The sequence below is a fragment of the Sitophilus oryzae genome, unplaced genomic scaffold, assembly GCF_002938485.1.
Source record: "Sitophilus oryzae breed Bouriz unplaced genomic scaffold, Soryzae_2.0 scaffold_1063_pilon_pilon, whole genome shotgun sequence".
NCBI classification, from domain to species: domain Eukaryota; kingdom Metazoa; phylum Arthropoda; class Insecta; order Coleoptera; family Curculionidae; genus Sitophilus; species Sitophilus oryzae.
This window is the reverse complement of record NW_022145686.1, coordinates 967,167-982,787: the sequence shown is the minus strand read 5'-3', so window position 1 is coordinate 982,787 and position 15,621 is coordinate 967,167. Positions and strand designations below refer to the sequence as shown.

Below are 15,621 nucleotides of genomic sequence, written 5' to 3'. Positions count from 1 at the left end.
TGTATATCTGATTTTCTTCTCTTTCTTTAGCTGTCTTTTATTAGATTAAGTTTGGCTGAATAAACATTCGAATTTGTTGTTGTTTTATTAGACTTTAAGAGATATACTGGGCGTTAGCTTAAGTTTTGGTCAAACAAAAGCTGTTTTAACAGGAAGTTTCATTTCAGCATAGCTGACAAAAATATATGTTCATATATTTTTAACCGAAGTAGGGGGAGTGTAATGAAGTTCATAAATTTTGGGGCTCATTTCTGGGACACCCCGTATACTGTACTTAAATAATAGGGACCTTTTCTGTAAACAAGGTTAGGCAATGGATTTTATTGTTAACTCATTATGGTAATGAACTTCATTAATGTTCTTACTGTTGAATTAAAGGCGTTAGATATTTAATGACCATATTGTAATAGAGTTTTGATCGGCGTTACTCGCTATAGTTCGGTACGGCAGCCGAGAAGCTGGCCCTACCAGTACCGGTCGAGTGGAGGGGAGGGTCGTTTGAGTATACCCCTGGCAGCGAGCGCCAGGTAGTCAGTGGTGTGATCGCACGTGAACGGTGAAGTTCGAGCCCAGAGTGCCCTGCCAAGTACCCTGCTGCCAGCCGCCGTTGCCGCTCTGAAGAAGGTAAGTCCAGCCGCCAAAGTGATCGAGTAGGTCGTTTTCTTTTTATTGTTAATACGGTTTGTTTTACTGCCTTAACGCGTTATAGAATAAGGGAGATAGAGATAGTTAAATTCGCTCCAGGTGTCTCGTGTCCTACTGTAGAAGTAAAAATACGTGCAAAGGTAGAGGCATCTTGGTCCGAAACGCGCGTACGTAAAAATTTAACCAGACTTGTATCCGCTCAAGGTGTCAACTGTCCTACTATAGAAGTAAAAATAACGATGCAAGGTTGAGGCATTTTGTCCGATCCCGTGGACGCGAAGACCGATTTCTTTTGATTAAAAGGGAGACAGATAGCGGTTAAGGTAGTACAACAAATATACGGGCGCGAATATCCTTGGAACTAAGGCAGGATCTCGTCTATCCCGCGACTGGTTCTGTAGTTCCCGTATTCTCATCAGGAGCGCCGTGGGATCTCGCCGACATCCCGAGGTGGTCCTGACCGGGCGGTGTGGACTGTGCTTATCCAGGCGACTAACCGGGACGCCGTTTCGTTTTACTGCGCACGATCCAGGGCTCGCGTGCGTACCTATCCCACAGGACTCCGTTTCGTCCTACTGCGAACGATTCAGGGCTCGCGTGCGTACCTATCCCACAGGACTCCGTTTCGTCCTACTGCGAACGATTCAGGGCTCGCGTGCGTATCTATCCCACAGGACGCCGTTTCGTCCTACTGCGAACGATTCAGGGCTCGCGTGCGTATCTATCCCAATAGGACGCCGTTTCGTGCTACTGCGAACGATCCAGGACTCGCGTGCGTATCTATCCCACAGGACGCCGTTTCGTTCTACTGCGCACGATTCAGGGCTCGGGTGCGTAATTATCCCACAGGACGCCGTTTCGTTCTGCTGCGAACGATCCAGGGCTCGCGTTTGTTTATCCCGGGACGTCTGTAACGACGTCGCCGACGTTTAGAAAGTCGGGTTATAAAATAGTATATCGCTCCGGTACGTACATGTCTGTGTTTACTAGGACGCCGTTAAGTTAGACGCCGGTTAGAAACTCGCGTCGTTTTATTTACTAGAACGTCATGTCAAAACCGCGCTTTGAATTCGCGTGATTAAATCGGACAGCGAGTTGCATATCGAGATTATACGGTCAAAACTCTAGAGGTGCTCGATTATTGTTGTAAATTTTATTTTACGAGTCATTAATTATAAATTTTCTTTCACTTTCATTACAATTTAAAGTCGTGAAACTTCCTGGGGTATTTAGCATATAGTTAATTAATTAAATAAAGCCTTAATGTTATGTTATAGTTAACTGTGTGTTTTATTTTTTTTTCATTTCATCACCCCTGGTATCTCCACTGTATAAAAGCTACCCGTATTGGCGAAACGTGGACCTCTTCCACTATAAATAACAGAGGTGGCGCGCGAGAGATTTAAATTTTCTACTGTACCAGTAAGACTATTTATTTTTCACTGAACCAAAGAAAAATAAATTGAGACTCTTACAAAATTGGCGCCCGAGCAGGGACTTGATTGTTTTGAAAATTAAACCGTCAAAAATACCAGGAAAACCGGGTAAAAGCTAGTAAAAGCAGGAAAGCTATTGAAACAGTGTGAGGGGAGGTGAAAAGAAAATAACAACCGTCGAGCATAAGTACCTCTAGAGACAAGTAAAGTCTCAGTGTTTCTGAGTTAAAAGACTAGTGAAATCTAGAGCGATATGGAAACTGAGGAAGATTTTTTGTCGATCGGTGCTTCCGTTGAAGGTAACGACGCCGTACCGTCGCTGTCGCATACAGGTTTGAACCTGGCGCCGTCTGGCACGAGTGCTGAATCTGATTTCAGGACAGGGTGGATTTATTCCCTGAAGAAGTCTGAACTGGCTGCACAACTGTTGCGTTTTGGATTGGATAGTACCGGGACCGTTGAGGAAATGCGAAGAAGAATAGTGAGATTCATTAGAGAAGGACAGGCGAGTCCTCAGCCTGTCACACAAAGCCTTTGGATTTCCTGGAAATGAAGTGCTGTTGTACCGACAGTGAGCTCTACAGCCACCCCTGACCACTACGACAGTGACAACTACAGTGACAGCAACCTCGAGTAGATACATTGCTGGACGTGTAGTGCCTTCTCCGGTGGTCTATTCTCTTTACTTCACAGCCTCGTCCCTCTGCCGATAAATCCAGGTATGTCAAATAGTTTTAATACTAATCCTATACAAGTTTACAAATGGGGGTGACATTTAATGGTCGCTCGGACCCTGTAACATTCTTAGAGAGACTGGAAGAAATTTGTATAGCACAGAATATACATCCGGATCGTTTATTGCCACATTTGCCAGAAGTTTTGCAAGGAGAAGCTGCGCTCTGGTACCGCAATAACCGAGTAAATTACAGGACCTGGGAAGAATTTACTGGAGAATTTAAAATTTTTTATTATCCAGTAAATTATGAGGAGGTGAACCTAGAGGCGAAGATAAGTCGTCGAGTGCAAAGACATAACGAGTCTGTCACGGCGTACATCACTGATCTTCAAACGTTGATCCGCAGACATGGCAGCATCTCTGAATCAAGAATTGCAGTGGTTGTACAGAAATTTGTTACCTGAATTTCGTCAGTATGTCCGAAGAGGAGATTTTCACGATATTTCATCGTTCTCAAGAATAACCAAGGAGTTTGAACTGCTTAATCAGGAACTGCAGCGATCGTCCCGTACTTATGCACCGTCCGATGTCGAACCCCGACCGAATAATACGCCTCGGCGAGACAGGCTGGAAAATGAGCATGCTGGAGCCCGGAGCAACCTGATGGTTATCCAGAGCCAATCGCCGTCTCAGAGTAAACAGAGATATGTGTCTGTTACTCCCCGTGTTTCAAGATATCCGTATAAAGCGCCGAACTCTGCAAAACAGACTTCAGAAGCAATCTGTTGGAGATGTGGACAGACAGGACACTTCCGCAGACAGTGCACATCCGAGCCCAAAATCTTTTGTTCCCGATGCAAAAAGACAGGTGTTCTTTCTATGAATTGTCCATGTGAGCCCAAGAAAGCGGGAACCAAACCGCACAGAAATATCCCAGGAACAACATTATTCACCAACGGAGATTGTTGAAGAATTACCACAAATCATACGTCAAGAAATTCGTCCTGTTGTGAAGATTCGCTACCGGAACACCGACTATTTGGCACTCCTGGATACTGGAGCTGCCCATTCCTATATTGGAAAGAAATTGACAGAACAGTGCCAAACTTCCAAGGCAATTCCTGTCAAACCCACGGTAAAGGAGAGCGAGACTTGCTAATGGTGCCACAGAGTCCATTAGCACAGCATTTAGGATGAAAATCCAAGTAGGAGAGCAGTCCCCTGAATGAGGTTTTCCACAGTCTAAAAAGACTTAGGTTTCGGATATGATTATTGGTATGGATATTCCTGGGCAAACATGACTTCCAGATTGATTTACGAACCCGACAGATCCGATTGAATGCTAAGTTGATCCGAAGCTCCGCCGAAAGTTTACAAGTGAACCAAGAAGAAAAACTGTTGAACAAACAACCGAGAAGTTGAGGAAAGGTCAACGTCAGCATCCGTTTCTAAAGGCAGTCGCCTTCCGATAAAACGAGTCTACAAAGCCCTGTAGAAGAGTTCCGCAGACGTCAAACTAACAAGCTTTCTGACTCAAAGATGTATTGCTTAAAACTCTGATCGAGTTCCAGTGAAAGAAGAATGTTTGTTGGCGATGTGGAAACCCGGACACCTACGTGGTGTATGTCAAAGAAGATTTCTTTTGTTCTGTTCCAGATGTGGAACACTCGGCGTGCGATCACAGGATTGCAAATGTAGATGTATACCATCCCGTTCAAATCACTCCGAATCCTGGGCTGATGGATGTTGGTCAAGAGGAAGATCAACAGGCATCTAAACAGTATCTAAAAAAAAAACCGTCCCGACTGATGAAGTTGTAGAACTGATGTTATTTTGAATTTTTCAGACTATAACGACTCATGACTCATGAGTCACTGCCAGGACCTATCTGCAAGCCACACTGACGCTAGTTAACTCCCCCACATTCCCATGTGTCTGGAAGCCAGTCTAGGCGGAGACAGCAACAAGTTGCCAGGGAAGAAGTGGAGAAGTGACATGCAGAAAAGCCCGATGTCCTGGCCCGTCTGAAAACCAACGTCGGACGTCCAGCAACAGGAGTCTGTCGTCACCATGTCCTCAGTCTACAACTCATCAGATTCTAAGTTTTCATTTCTTGTTTACTTTCTCTAAGGGGTTTTGTTTTTCTTAAAAAAAAAAGGGTGTCAAGTTATATCTTTTGATAGTTAAAATTAAAAAGGGAAACAGAAAGAGGGTAGAGAAGTTTTGTTTAAGGGAATTTAGTAGATATCTCTCAGCTGGTCGTTTTTTTTAAATATGAAAATGTATTGCGACCAATTGTCCTGCGTGCCTGAAGAGTTGAACTAATTCATTTGTGTTATAGGTGTACGGGTCTCCATGACTGAGCCATTTGCAGGATCGTTCAACGCCGTTGGAACACGAGGGACTCGCCGAAGTTCTCAACTCCGCTGGACCACGAGGGACTCACCGAAGCCTTCAACGCCGCTGGACAACGAGAGACTCACCGAAGCTTTCAACACCGCTGGACAACGAGAGACTCACCGAAGCTTTCAACACCGCTGGACAACGAGGGACCCACCGAAGCTTTCAACACCGCTGGACAACGAGGGACCCACCGAAGCTTTCAACACCGCTGGACAACGAGGGACTCACCGAAGCCGCAAACACCGTTGGAGCAAGCTCGACACGTCGAAGCTCTAGACACCGCCGAAGGAAGATCTTCAAGTTGAAGAAGACCGAAGATATTGCGTAATTTAGTTAAGTTTTGCATTTTGAAAATAAACATTTGATTTTGCGGTCGTTTTATTTTAGTAACTTAATCATGATTACGATACAAAAGTTTAGATTAAGACTTGACAAATAAACATTCGAGTTTATGGTTGTTTTCTTTTTAGTTGTAAGCATAATCAAAGTGATACCAGGTCCCAGATATATCAAGGTTTTAGATTAAGTTTGCCCCGTAACCATTCGAATTTGTTGTTATTTTGTTAGATGAAATCTTGCCCAGTAAATATCCGAATTTATTGTTGTTGTATTAGGTTAAGTTTGGCCCAATAAACATTCTGAATTTGTTGTTGTTTTTATTAGACTTTAAGAGATATACTGGCGTTAGTTTAAGTTTTGACAAACAATATTCGAATTTGTTTTGTTTTTATTAGATTAAGTTTGGCTGAATAAACATTCGAATTTGTTGTTGTTTTATTAGACTTTAAGAGATATACTGGGCGTTAGCTTAAGTTTTGGTCAAACAAAAGCTGTTTTAACAGGAAGTTTCATTTCAGCATAGTGGCTGACAAAAATATATGTTCATATTTTTAACCGAAGTAGGGGAGTGTAATGAAGTTCATAAATTTTGGGGCTCATTTCTGGGACACCCGTATACTGTACTTTAAATAATAGGGACCTTTTCTGTAAACAAGGTTAGGCAATGGATTTTATTGTTAACTCATTATGGTAATGAACTTCATTAATGTTCTTACTGTTGAATTAAAGGCGTTAGATATTTAATGACCATATTGTAATAGAGTTTTGATCGGCGTTACTCGCTATAGTTCGGTACGGCAGCCGAGAAGCTGGCCCTACCAGTACCGGTCGAGTGGAGGGGAGGGTCGTTTGAGTATACCCTGGCAGCGAGAGCGCCAGGTAGTCAGTGGTGTGATCGCACGTGAACAGTGAAGTTCGAGCCCGGAGTGCCCTGCCAAGTACCCTGCTGCCAGCCGCCGTTGCCGCTCTGAAGAAGGTAAGTCCAGCCGCCAAAGTGATCGAGAGTAGGTCGTTTTCTTTTTATTGTTAATACGGTTTGTTTTACTGCCTTAACGCGTTATAGAATAAGGGGAGATAGAGATAGTTAAATCTTCGCTCCAGGTGTCTCGTGTCCTACTGTAGAAGTAAAAATACGTGCAAGGTAGAGGCATCTTGGTCCGAAACGCGCGTACGTAAAATTTAACCAGACTTGTATCCGCTCAAGGTGTCAACTGTCCTACTATAGAAGTAAAAATACGTGCAAGGTTGAGGCATTTTGTCCGGATCCCGTGGACGCGAAGACCGATTTCTTTTGATTAAAAGGGAGACAGATAGCGGTTAAGGTAGTACAACAAATATACGGGCGCGAATATCCTTGGAACTAAGGCAGGATCTCGTCTATCCCGCGACTGGTTCTGTAGTTCCCGTATTCTCATCAGGAGCGCCGTGGGATCTCGCCGACATCCCGAGGTGGTCCTGACCGGGCGATTGTGGACTGTGCTTATCCAGGCGACTAACCGGGACGCCGTTTCGTTTTACTGCGCACGATCCAGGGCTCGCGTGCGTACCTATCCCACAGGACTCCGTTTCGTCCTACTGCGAACGATTCAGGGCTCGCGTGCGTACCTATCCCACAGGACTCCGTTTCGTCCTACTGCGAACGATTCAGGGCTCGCGTGCGTATCTATCCCACAGGACGCCGTTTCGTCCTACTGCGAACGATTCAGGGCTCGCGTGCGTATCTATCCCACAGGACGCCGTTTCGTGCTACTGCGAACGATCCAGGACTCGCGTGCGTATCTATCCCACAGGACGCCGTTTCGTTCTACTGCGCACGATTCAGGGCTCGGGTGCGTAATTATCCCACAGGACGCCGTTTCGTTCTGCTGCGAACGATCCAGGGCTCGCGTTTGTTTATCCCGGGACGTCTGTAACGACGTCGCCGACGTTTAGAAAGTCGGGTTATAGTAGCGTAAAATATTTTCCCTGTTAAAGTTGTTAGGTGTTCGTTTATGAATATATCGTTGTTCCTTCCTTTAATGTGACATTCTCTTGTTTATAATGATCCAATTTCTTTTCGTGCTTTCAAAATATTAATTTTTGATTGCTTGTTGTTTAGTGTGATTATGATTGGGTTGTTCTCGTTATTTGAATTTTTTCGGTAACAGTTTTGTATATTTGCAATGGTACTTGTGTTACAACTCATTTGTTGTAATATTTTCGTTACAACTTCTTTTGTATTTTCATTTTGATCTATTTTATCTACTCCACTAATAACTATATTGTTTTCTATTTTTTCTCTCTCTTGACTTTCAACAATTTTTTCAAGGGCTTCTAGTCTTTCTTTTAACATTTTGTTATCTTTATCTTGGGTTTTCAGTATCTCTTTCAGTTCTTTATTTTCGTTTTGCATTTCATCAAATTTTGCTGAGAGGCATTCTAGACTTTTCTGCATTTCGTTCAGTTTTTGGTAAATAATTGTATTTGAAATAGTTTCAGTGGCTTTCATTTTATCTTTATCAGGTTCTTTTTCTGTGTTTTCCTTTCTTGTGTGTGTGTTTTTTATTTGACTCATTTGGATAATTTGGATTACAAATATGAGGGAAAGGATTAAAACAATAATTAATAATATAACCCGATTTATTGGGCAAACCCGTATATCTAAGTTTTTATTAAGCCTGTCAATACTAATCAATACCTCTCAGTTTTTATTTTGTTTATTGAGTATCAATTCATTAGATATAATTAATTAGTACCCACCTAAAATGTGTGTTAACGACGTGATTGATACTTTGTCAACAAGTACTTACAAACAGCAAAATATCCAAAATATGAGTGTAAAACCCGGAATTAAATATAGAATAACAAAAAACAAGTGATTTTGAAATAAAACAAAAAATACTACTACTTATAATAGTACTCATGGAATAATCATATAACCCTTACATTAGATTACTTTAGTAGATAATTTGAACTGGTTCGTCAAGACCACATTATTATTAAATAATACCCTTTATAATATTTCATATTATTAATATATAATTTCTGGTTTTAGAAACACGAGCATTATGACATACAGGATGATCCAGGCTTCTGAAAAAGCTATATTAGGATTTTGGTGTGTGATTTTTATTTTAATTTTTTTAATGAAAATATTTCTGTCAACATACAGGTTGTTTCAAATTAAAGTTTTATATTTTTAAATAGAATACTGTATATTTCTTTAGCACTGTGGATTAGCTATTAAATTTCCATTCATCACAGTTAAAAAAATATACAGTATTCCATTCCAAAAATGCTGTAATGTCATATACTATGCCGAGTAGTTTTTGAAATATGACCGTTTTAAAACTAAATTTACATTCAAAATTTCATTTAATGACCTCTGAAAATTCTCAATTCGAAGTTTTTTTGTCGGCGGTACAGGATAATATTGTCTTCTTTAAAATTCAACCTATCAATATCTTGTTTGACATATACAGGGTGGGTCAAAACTTAGTGTTGCATTTTCTCCACTATTTTAAACGGATCACTCTGTATTTTGCATCATAATCGAACGAAGTTTTGTTTAATCTTTATGTTTTATTCAGCACTTCCTATATCTTAAATCTGCATTTAATGAAAAAATTGTGTCTTTTTGAAAATATAAGACAGGATTTGACTTCCGCTCTTTCAATAGAAGGCGGTTATTATTAAAAGTGTCATACCAGTATACAGCAAAGTAGAACAACTTTTTAACAACCTTTTTAGAACAACCTTTTTAATTATCTCAAAAATGATTTTTTCACGTGATGAATTAACAATACGATTTTTTTGTATTGGAGCAGCTGAGTTTTTTATTAACAGGAAAAAATTCAGTCATCAAATTTATCTAGATTAAGGGCACCTCAAGTATGCCTATTCAAGAAATTAAAATGAAACGGTTTGATATTTGATAGTATGTGTGGATTATACATATAAAGGAAAAAAATAGATATTGTATAAAAGTTGAGAGTAATGTGAATGTATTATTATTACTAAAAGAAGAAAATTCTAAAGGTGCGTTTACACGAGTCAAGTGAATTGATTAAGACAATTTAATTCAACTGACTTTAAAGCATATTCCGAGTTTTTTGTTTTGTATTTTTTTATACTCCACCCTTGAAATTCCAACCGTGGAAAGGTGTATATCCTCGGAGGGGGTTGATGACCACTCCTCGGAGGAGGAACATCTGTTGTCAGGAGGGATGGGAGATATCCTGTCCTCTTTACAACAGGGAGATCCAGGATCCTTTCATACCCCAGAAACCTAATGCATGGGATATCCCAAATATACCTGCATTATGCAAAATCTTGTAATGCACTGGGTCTTCCGCCACAATCACTAGACTCTTTCAGAAAAATCAACATGTAATGATACACCCACGGTTTCTGGACTAGGACAGGAACCCTGGGTGTGTCAGGGACAAATTAAAGAGTCGTCTGGAAAAAATTTCAGGGTAATATATGATAACAGGGAGGAATTTCCCCGAGCCTGTATTCTTATAAGAAAAAAATCACAGTCCTTTACAAAGATGCAACCGGGGGGGCATTGAAAATGATGAATAAAAACGTAAAAATATGATCAGTGTTAATATGAGTGTATTACATACATATGTTTAAATAACGAACTTAACAAAAAACAACTGATTTAAAGATTCACTGAAAAAGTAATAGTGTTAACATTAAATAAAACATTATCAATAATAATTATGCGATCGCACCCATCCGTAAAACAAGCAAGCAAAAAACCTCGAAAAAAACAAAATAACATACAAAACATCAGGTTAACATGATGACAGATCATGATCAATGACAGATAAAGAATTCTTACGGAAAGTTACACTTTACGATATAATTTTTAACTGTTAAAGGCAAACCCATTTAAACACAAAACTTTTTAATACCTACTACTGTATCTAAAAGACTTTTTTTAAATTACTAAATTCTTAGCCACACTTCTGTTTTACTTGGCTGTTGTGCGTCACGTCACAGATTAACAGGCCCACGTTTGCACCACAAGGCGATGCTGCAGACCACTATCCACTAGGTAGACCGGTCGTAGAAATTTATGTTATACAACTTGTAGTCAATCTACAAAAATATTATCAAGAACTTTTTTTCTTTTAAAATGTGTTCAGATTTTGTAAAAAGTATAAGTCAAAATCGCAAAACTTAAATTTGATATGGGTTTTTTAGTTTTTAACTAATATAGTGGCGAATTACAAAAATTCCTTTTCAATGAAAATTAATGAGTTAAATAAAATAATTTAATAAATTACTAGCTTTTTCTCGCGACTACGTTCGCGTTACACCTCGAATCGTTCATGCATTGATTTAAATGATTTTTTACTTCTTTATAGAGGGCTAGTGAGCATAGATGTTTTTTATTTTTCATCTTTTTTTTATTTATTAAGAGCACTAATACTCTCTTTATAGGTTATTTTTAATTGAGGAAGATATATTTCGTTATGATGTCATTAAATAAACCCTTGTATAAAATTTTATACTGTCTGGTTTATAATGTTATAGTATTGCATTTTCGTACAGCAGACTTTCATTCCCTATTCTACTCCTTAAGGGTATAAATTTCATAAATTCGCTTTACCTTTGTGCCAATTTTTATGTGTATAATCCAGATGTCACCAAGTTTTATATAAATTTTTACTAACTTTACCCATTTGGTTGATGAATTTCAAAAATTTCTTCTAATTCTTTTTGTAGGATTTCATTCTTCTAGACCAAATAGTAAGGAATTTTCATACAACAAACTGTTCCGAGATAATTTTACTCTCTAAGAGGATGAATTTCCTAAAATCGCTTTGTGTAGCTAATTCACTAATGTCGTTTAAACGAACCTTTGTGCTAATATTTATGTATCTAAAGCTGGCGGCATGAACTCACTCTAAAATATCTAAAAACGTAATATATTATCTAACTGACACACCACTGACAATGACAAATAATTTATTTTTGGAGGTATTGTGTGTAGGTGTTTTTCAGGTATGTTTTAGTATTTAGTCGTTTTACACAAAGAAATAGCCATTAAGCACTATAAAAATACCTCATAACAAATCTACACATATATACCTTTCATTTAAAAAAAGAATCATCAAGATTGGTAAAGCGGTTTCGGCGGGATGGATGCAACAAAAAAACCTTTGAGCTTTTATATATGTATGGATTAATTATTTTTCCAACATATTTTACTTTGCAAATTTTATAAATATTCAGACTCGCCAATATCGTACTCCACCGTGTCCAGCCTGTTTAGCCAAACGTAGGCCGATTCCTCTTCGGCGGCGTCGTGACCCTGGCCGAAGGAAGAGTCTTGAAGACGCTCATCCGCGCATAGGAATAAGTTGACTGCGTAGCGTATTGCGTATTAATCGATTCTGAAACTTTCTATCTCGTGTATAACATGTTACGCAACTTTATTATTTTAATCTCGATTTTAATGGATAAATGTGTGAAATGCCACCTGAATATCTTCCGCCATAACATGTTTTTACTTTTTTTGTTATGGTAAAGTGATTTGTATAAACTTTATTCAATAACGTATATTTTCCTCCATTTGTGATTTTTTTTAATTTTAAGCGAAAATTAAGTATAACATTTTAGGAAAAGAAACACTGTAATATTTAAAAAGAATAAGAAGAAATTAGTCTTATTTTGAAAGGAAAATATAGAAAAAAAACTCTTTCTATAGAAAAAGTCTTTATACTAACCAGAATCCGGTGACATATACGCGGTCTCACCGGAAACATTACTTCGCATAACTTTAAGAATATCTACTTTAATAATGAACACTTCAGAAATACACCAGCAAAAACATTTGTTATTTGAGATTAAAACTCGAATTAAATTATAAATATTAGTTACCTATGCTGTTATAGCTTTTATAGGCCTGTTTAACGACTTAATAAGTTACCTAGCGAAAGAAACTGTGCGCGTACCTACCACTATTGTTACAGGTTAATTCGTTAAAGAAATATGTTGTTAAAAACGCTAAAATTTTAATGGTATTACTTGTGCATTATTGGCCTTATAATGTAATTTGTTGGAATGATATCTTCTTTAAATATAATTAGACTTTTTAACGACTTTTAAGCTACCTAGAAAAAATCTGTGCACGTACCTACCAGTATTATTTACAGGTTAATTCGTGAAACAAATGTGTTACATATTATTCGTGGTATTAGTGGTATTATTGGAATCAGCTTGGCATTAGTGGGGCATTATATGAGAAATTTTGGTATTTAATTTAAATTTTGGCATTAGTATACAGACATTTGTCAGCGGTTTACTCCTTGTAGATAATCAAAAAGTTTTTTGATAAAATTTGCTTTTTATGTCAGATCATTTCTATGAAAAATTACATTAGATTTTTATTAAAGACGCTGGGTAATTAAAACATGGCCTTATAATGTAATTTGTTGGAATGATATCTTCTTTAAATATAATTAGACTTTTTAACGACTTTTAAGTTACCTAGGAAAAAATCTGTGCACGTACCTACCAGTATTGTTACAGGTTAATTCGTGAAACAAATGTGTTACATATTATTCGTGGTATTAGTGGTATTATATTGGAATCAGCTTGGCATTAGTGGGGCATTATATGAGAAATTTTGGTATTTAATTTGTATTTTTGGCATTACTTTGGCATTAGTATACAGACATTTGTCAGCGGTTTACTCCTTGTAGATAATCAAAAAGTTTTTGATAAAATTTGCTTTTTATGTCAGATCATTTCTATGAAAAATCACATTAGATTTTATTAAAGACGCTGGGTAATTAAAACATTGACTAATGAAGCTTGTCCACTTTAAATAAGGGGTCACGAAAATATCCTCCTGGAGTGTTTGGGTTAAGGGGTGTATAATAAATTAATCGTTGTTTTATAATAAAAACCATAAAACATTTATTTGTGAGTAAAATAATGCAATGGTTGGATATCTCTCCTTTATAATTAGGTGACTGAAAATACACTAAAATAATTAGAAAAAAATCTTGTACTTATTTAGTAATTACGTCAATATTAATTAATTGACTTTCTAGTCTATTTTATTTTATGTACAAATATATTATTAACTTTTAAGCATTAAGTAATAAAACACTTTGTGGCCCTATTATATCGTAAGAGGTTACGAAATATACTCCTGGTTACACTCCTTACAGAAAACAGTGTAAGGGGTGTAAATAAATTGTATAATCACTGTTTTTTATAAAAACTATAAAACATTTCTTATTTGTGAGATTAAAAAAAACAAAACAATGCATTGGTTAAAATAAGTACATTCAATACATATGTATGTGTTATAACATAATATAGCCATTACTATTATACTATTATTATTAAAATAAATATGTGTGTAACATATTTCTTAACTTAATTAACCTGTAACAGACATTTATATGCCCAGTATATTTTTGTTTAACAAACCAATCAGGAAAAAATCCAAAACCTACCGTTATAGGAGGTATAAGATGATTAAACTTATATAATGACAACTACTTATCGGATAACAAATTAATTACTACTGTCAGCTAGTTCAGCTACTGTCACAGGTAGAATATACCTAGAGTACCTACACCTACCTATGATGTAGGTAGATTAAAGCTTATTTTGACGTTACCTCTCACTTCGGTGTCACAAGCTGAATTTTCTTTCTAGATGGAAGTACAGTACATGATATGGGGACCCTTATTCCGAAAGTAGTACAAAAATTAGACCGGATAAAAAAAGGGCACTATCATCAAAACTCGATATATTAATACCACCGTATAGAGAAAACAAATACTTATTTTTGATCCAGTACACAATAATGTTCGTAGGGAGTAATTTTTTATAATTATTTACAAAAAACATTTTCATTAGCGCTTATGACCAAAAAAACTTTAAACATGAATAATAATTTCAATCATGCGAAAATTTGGTTTAAAAATAGATTTTTTTTTAATATAACTTTCATTTAACGAAAAACGAAGGCCTAAATGAAAAAAAAGAAACAATTTAAAAGTTTCGCTTATGTCTTGACAAGGTATCAAAGCAAACCCCATATTTTTTTGCTTTAAAACTAATAAAGATATATCAATAAACAATTAGCGATGTAATGGTTTTTGCGCGCGCTGGCCGACTGCCGCCGCTGCGCCGAGATTTCCTATACCCTTGTATATATGACGTCATGGTGTGGCAAATGTAGCATTTTAATTCGATTTGGGCTCCCTTATATAGGATAACAGAAACATTTTTAATGTTAAAACATTAACTACACATGTGTTTCAGAATTTACAACCCGAGATCGGACCTTGTTCGAATCATGATTCAACTTAATATCGAGGATTGTAGCAATATCGTGATTGCCTCTGCATACTTTCCGGGTGATCAGACACCGCCTCCGGAAGTACAGGAGCTTGCGCGATTTTGCAGCCAACGGCGACTACCTCTGCTATTGGGGTGTGATTCCAATACGCACAATGAGGTATGGGGAGCACTAATACTAACACTAGAGGTGAGTGTTTACTTGAATACCTCTTAGCATACAATCTTGAAGTTCTCAATATAGGGCGAACCCCCCCACGTTTGTGACAAAAAACGCGGGCGGAAGTATTAGATATAACAATCGGGGGTGCTAGTGTAATTAGTTAGAAAGATTGGAGAGTATCAACGGAGTCCCTATCAGATCACATAATCATCGAGTTCAAATTAGGAGGAATCATACTCCTATAAACCGGGAACTATACCACATCAAAGTAGGGCTAGGAACACCTGTATCTAGAATGGTACGTAAGGGAAGTCAGTGGGGTGCAATCTTGGATACATATTACCTCACAAGTATGGGCATACAAAAAAGTAATAACAAGCCCTGGTGGAACAAGAAGCTGACCAATCTTAGATCGGAGGTTCGACGACTCTTCAATAGAGCCAAATCCAGCGGCGAATGGCAGCTCTACACCGAGAAATTAACTGAGTATAATACGGAGATTTGAAGGACAAAGCGGTCTGGCTTAAGATCTTTTTGCGAAAACATCACTTCTACTACTTATGCAGCTAGTCTACACAACGCTATGGCCAAGAGTGGGCCATTTCAACATGGCACTTAAGACCGACTGAAGCTACACG

General features: G+C 37.8%; 1 long non-coding RNA gene across 1 annotated transcript; it reads left to right on the top strand.

Moving 5' to 3' along the window:
* Positions 1 to 534: 534 nt before the first annotated feature.
* Positions 535 to 5,530, top strand: LOC115878740. The gene is made up of 2 exons (XR_004049594.1): positions 535 to 624; positions 4,604 to 5,530. It is a non-coding gene; the product is annotated as an uncharacterized LOC115878740 (long non-coding RNA).
* The last annotated feature ends 10,091 nt before the right edge of the window (positions 5,531 to 15,621 follow it).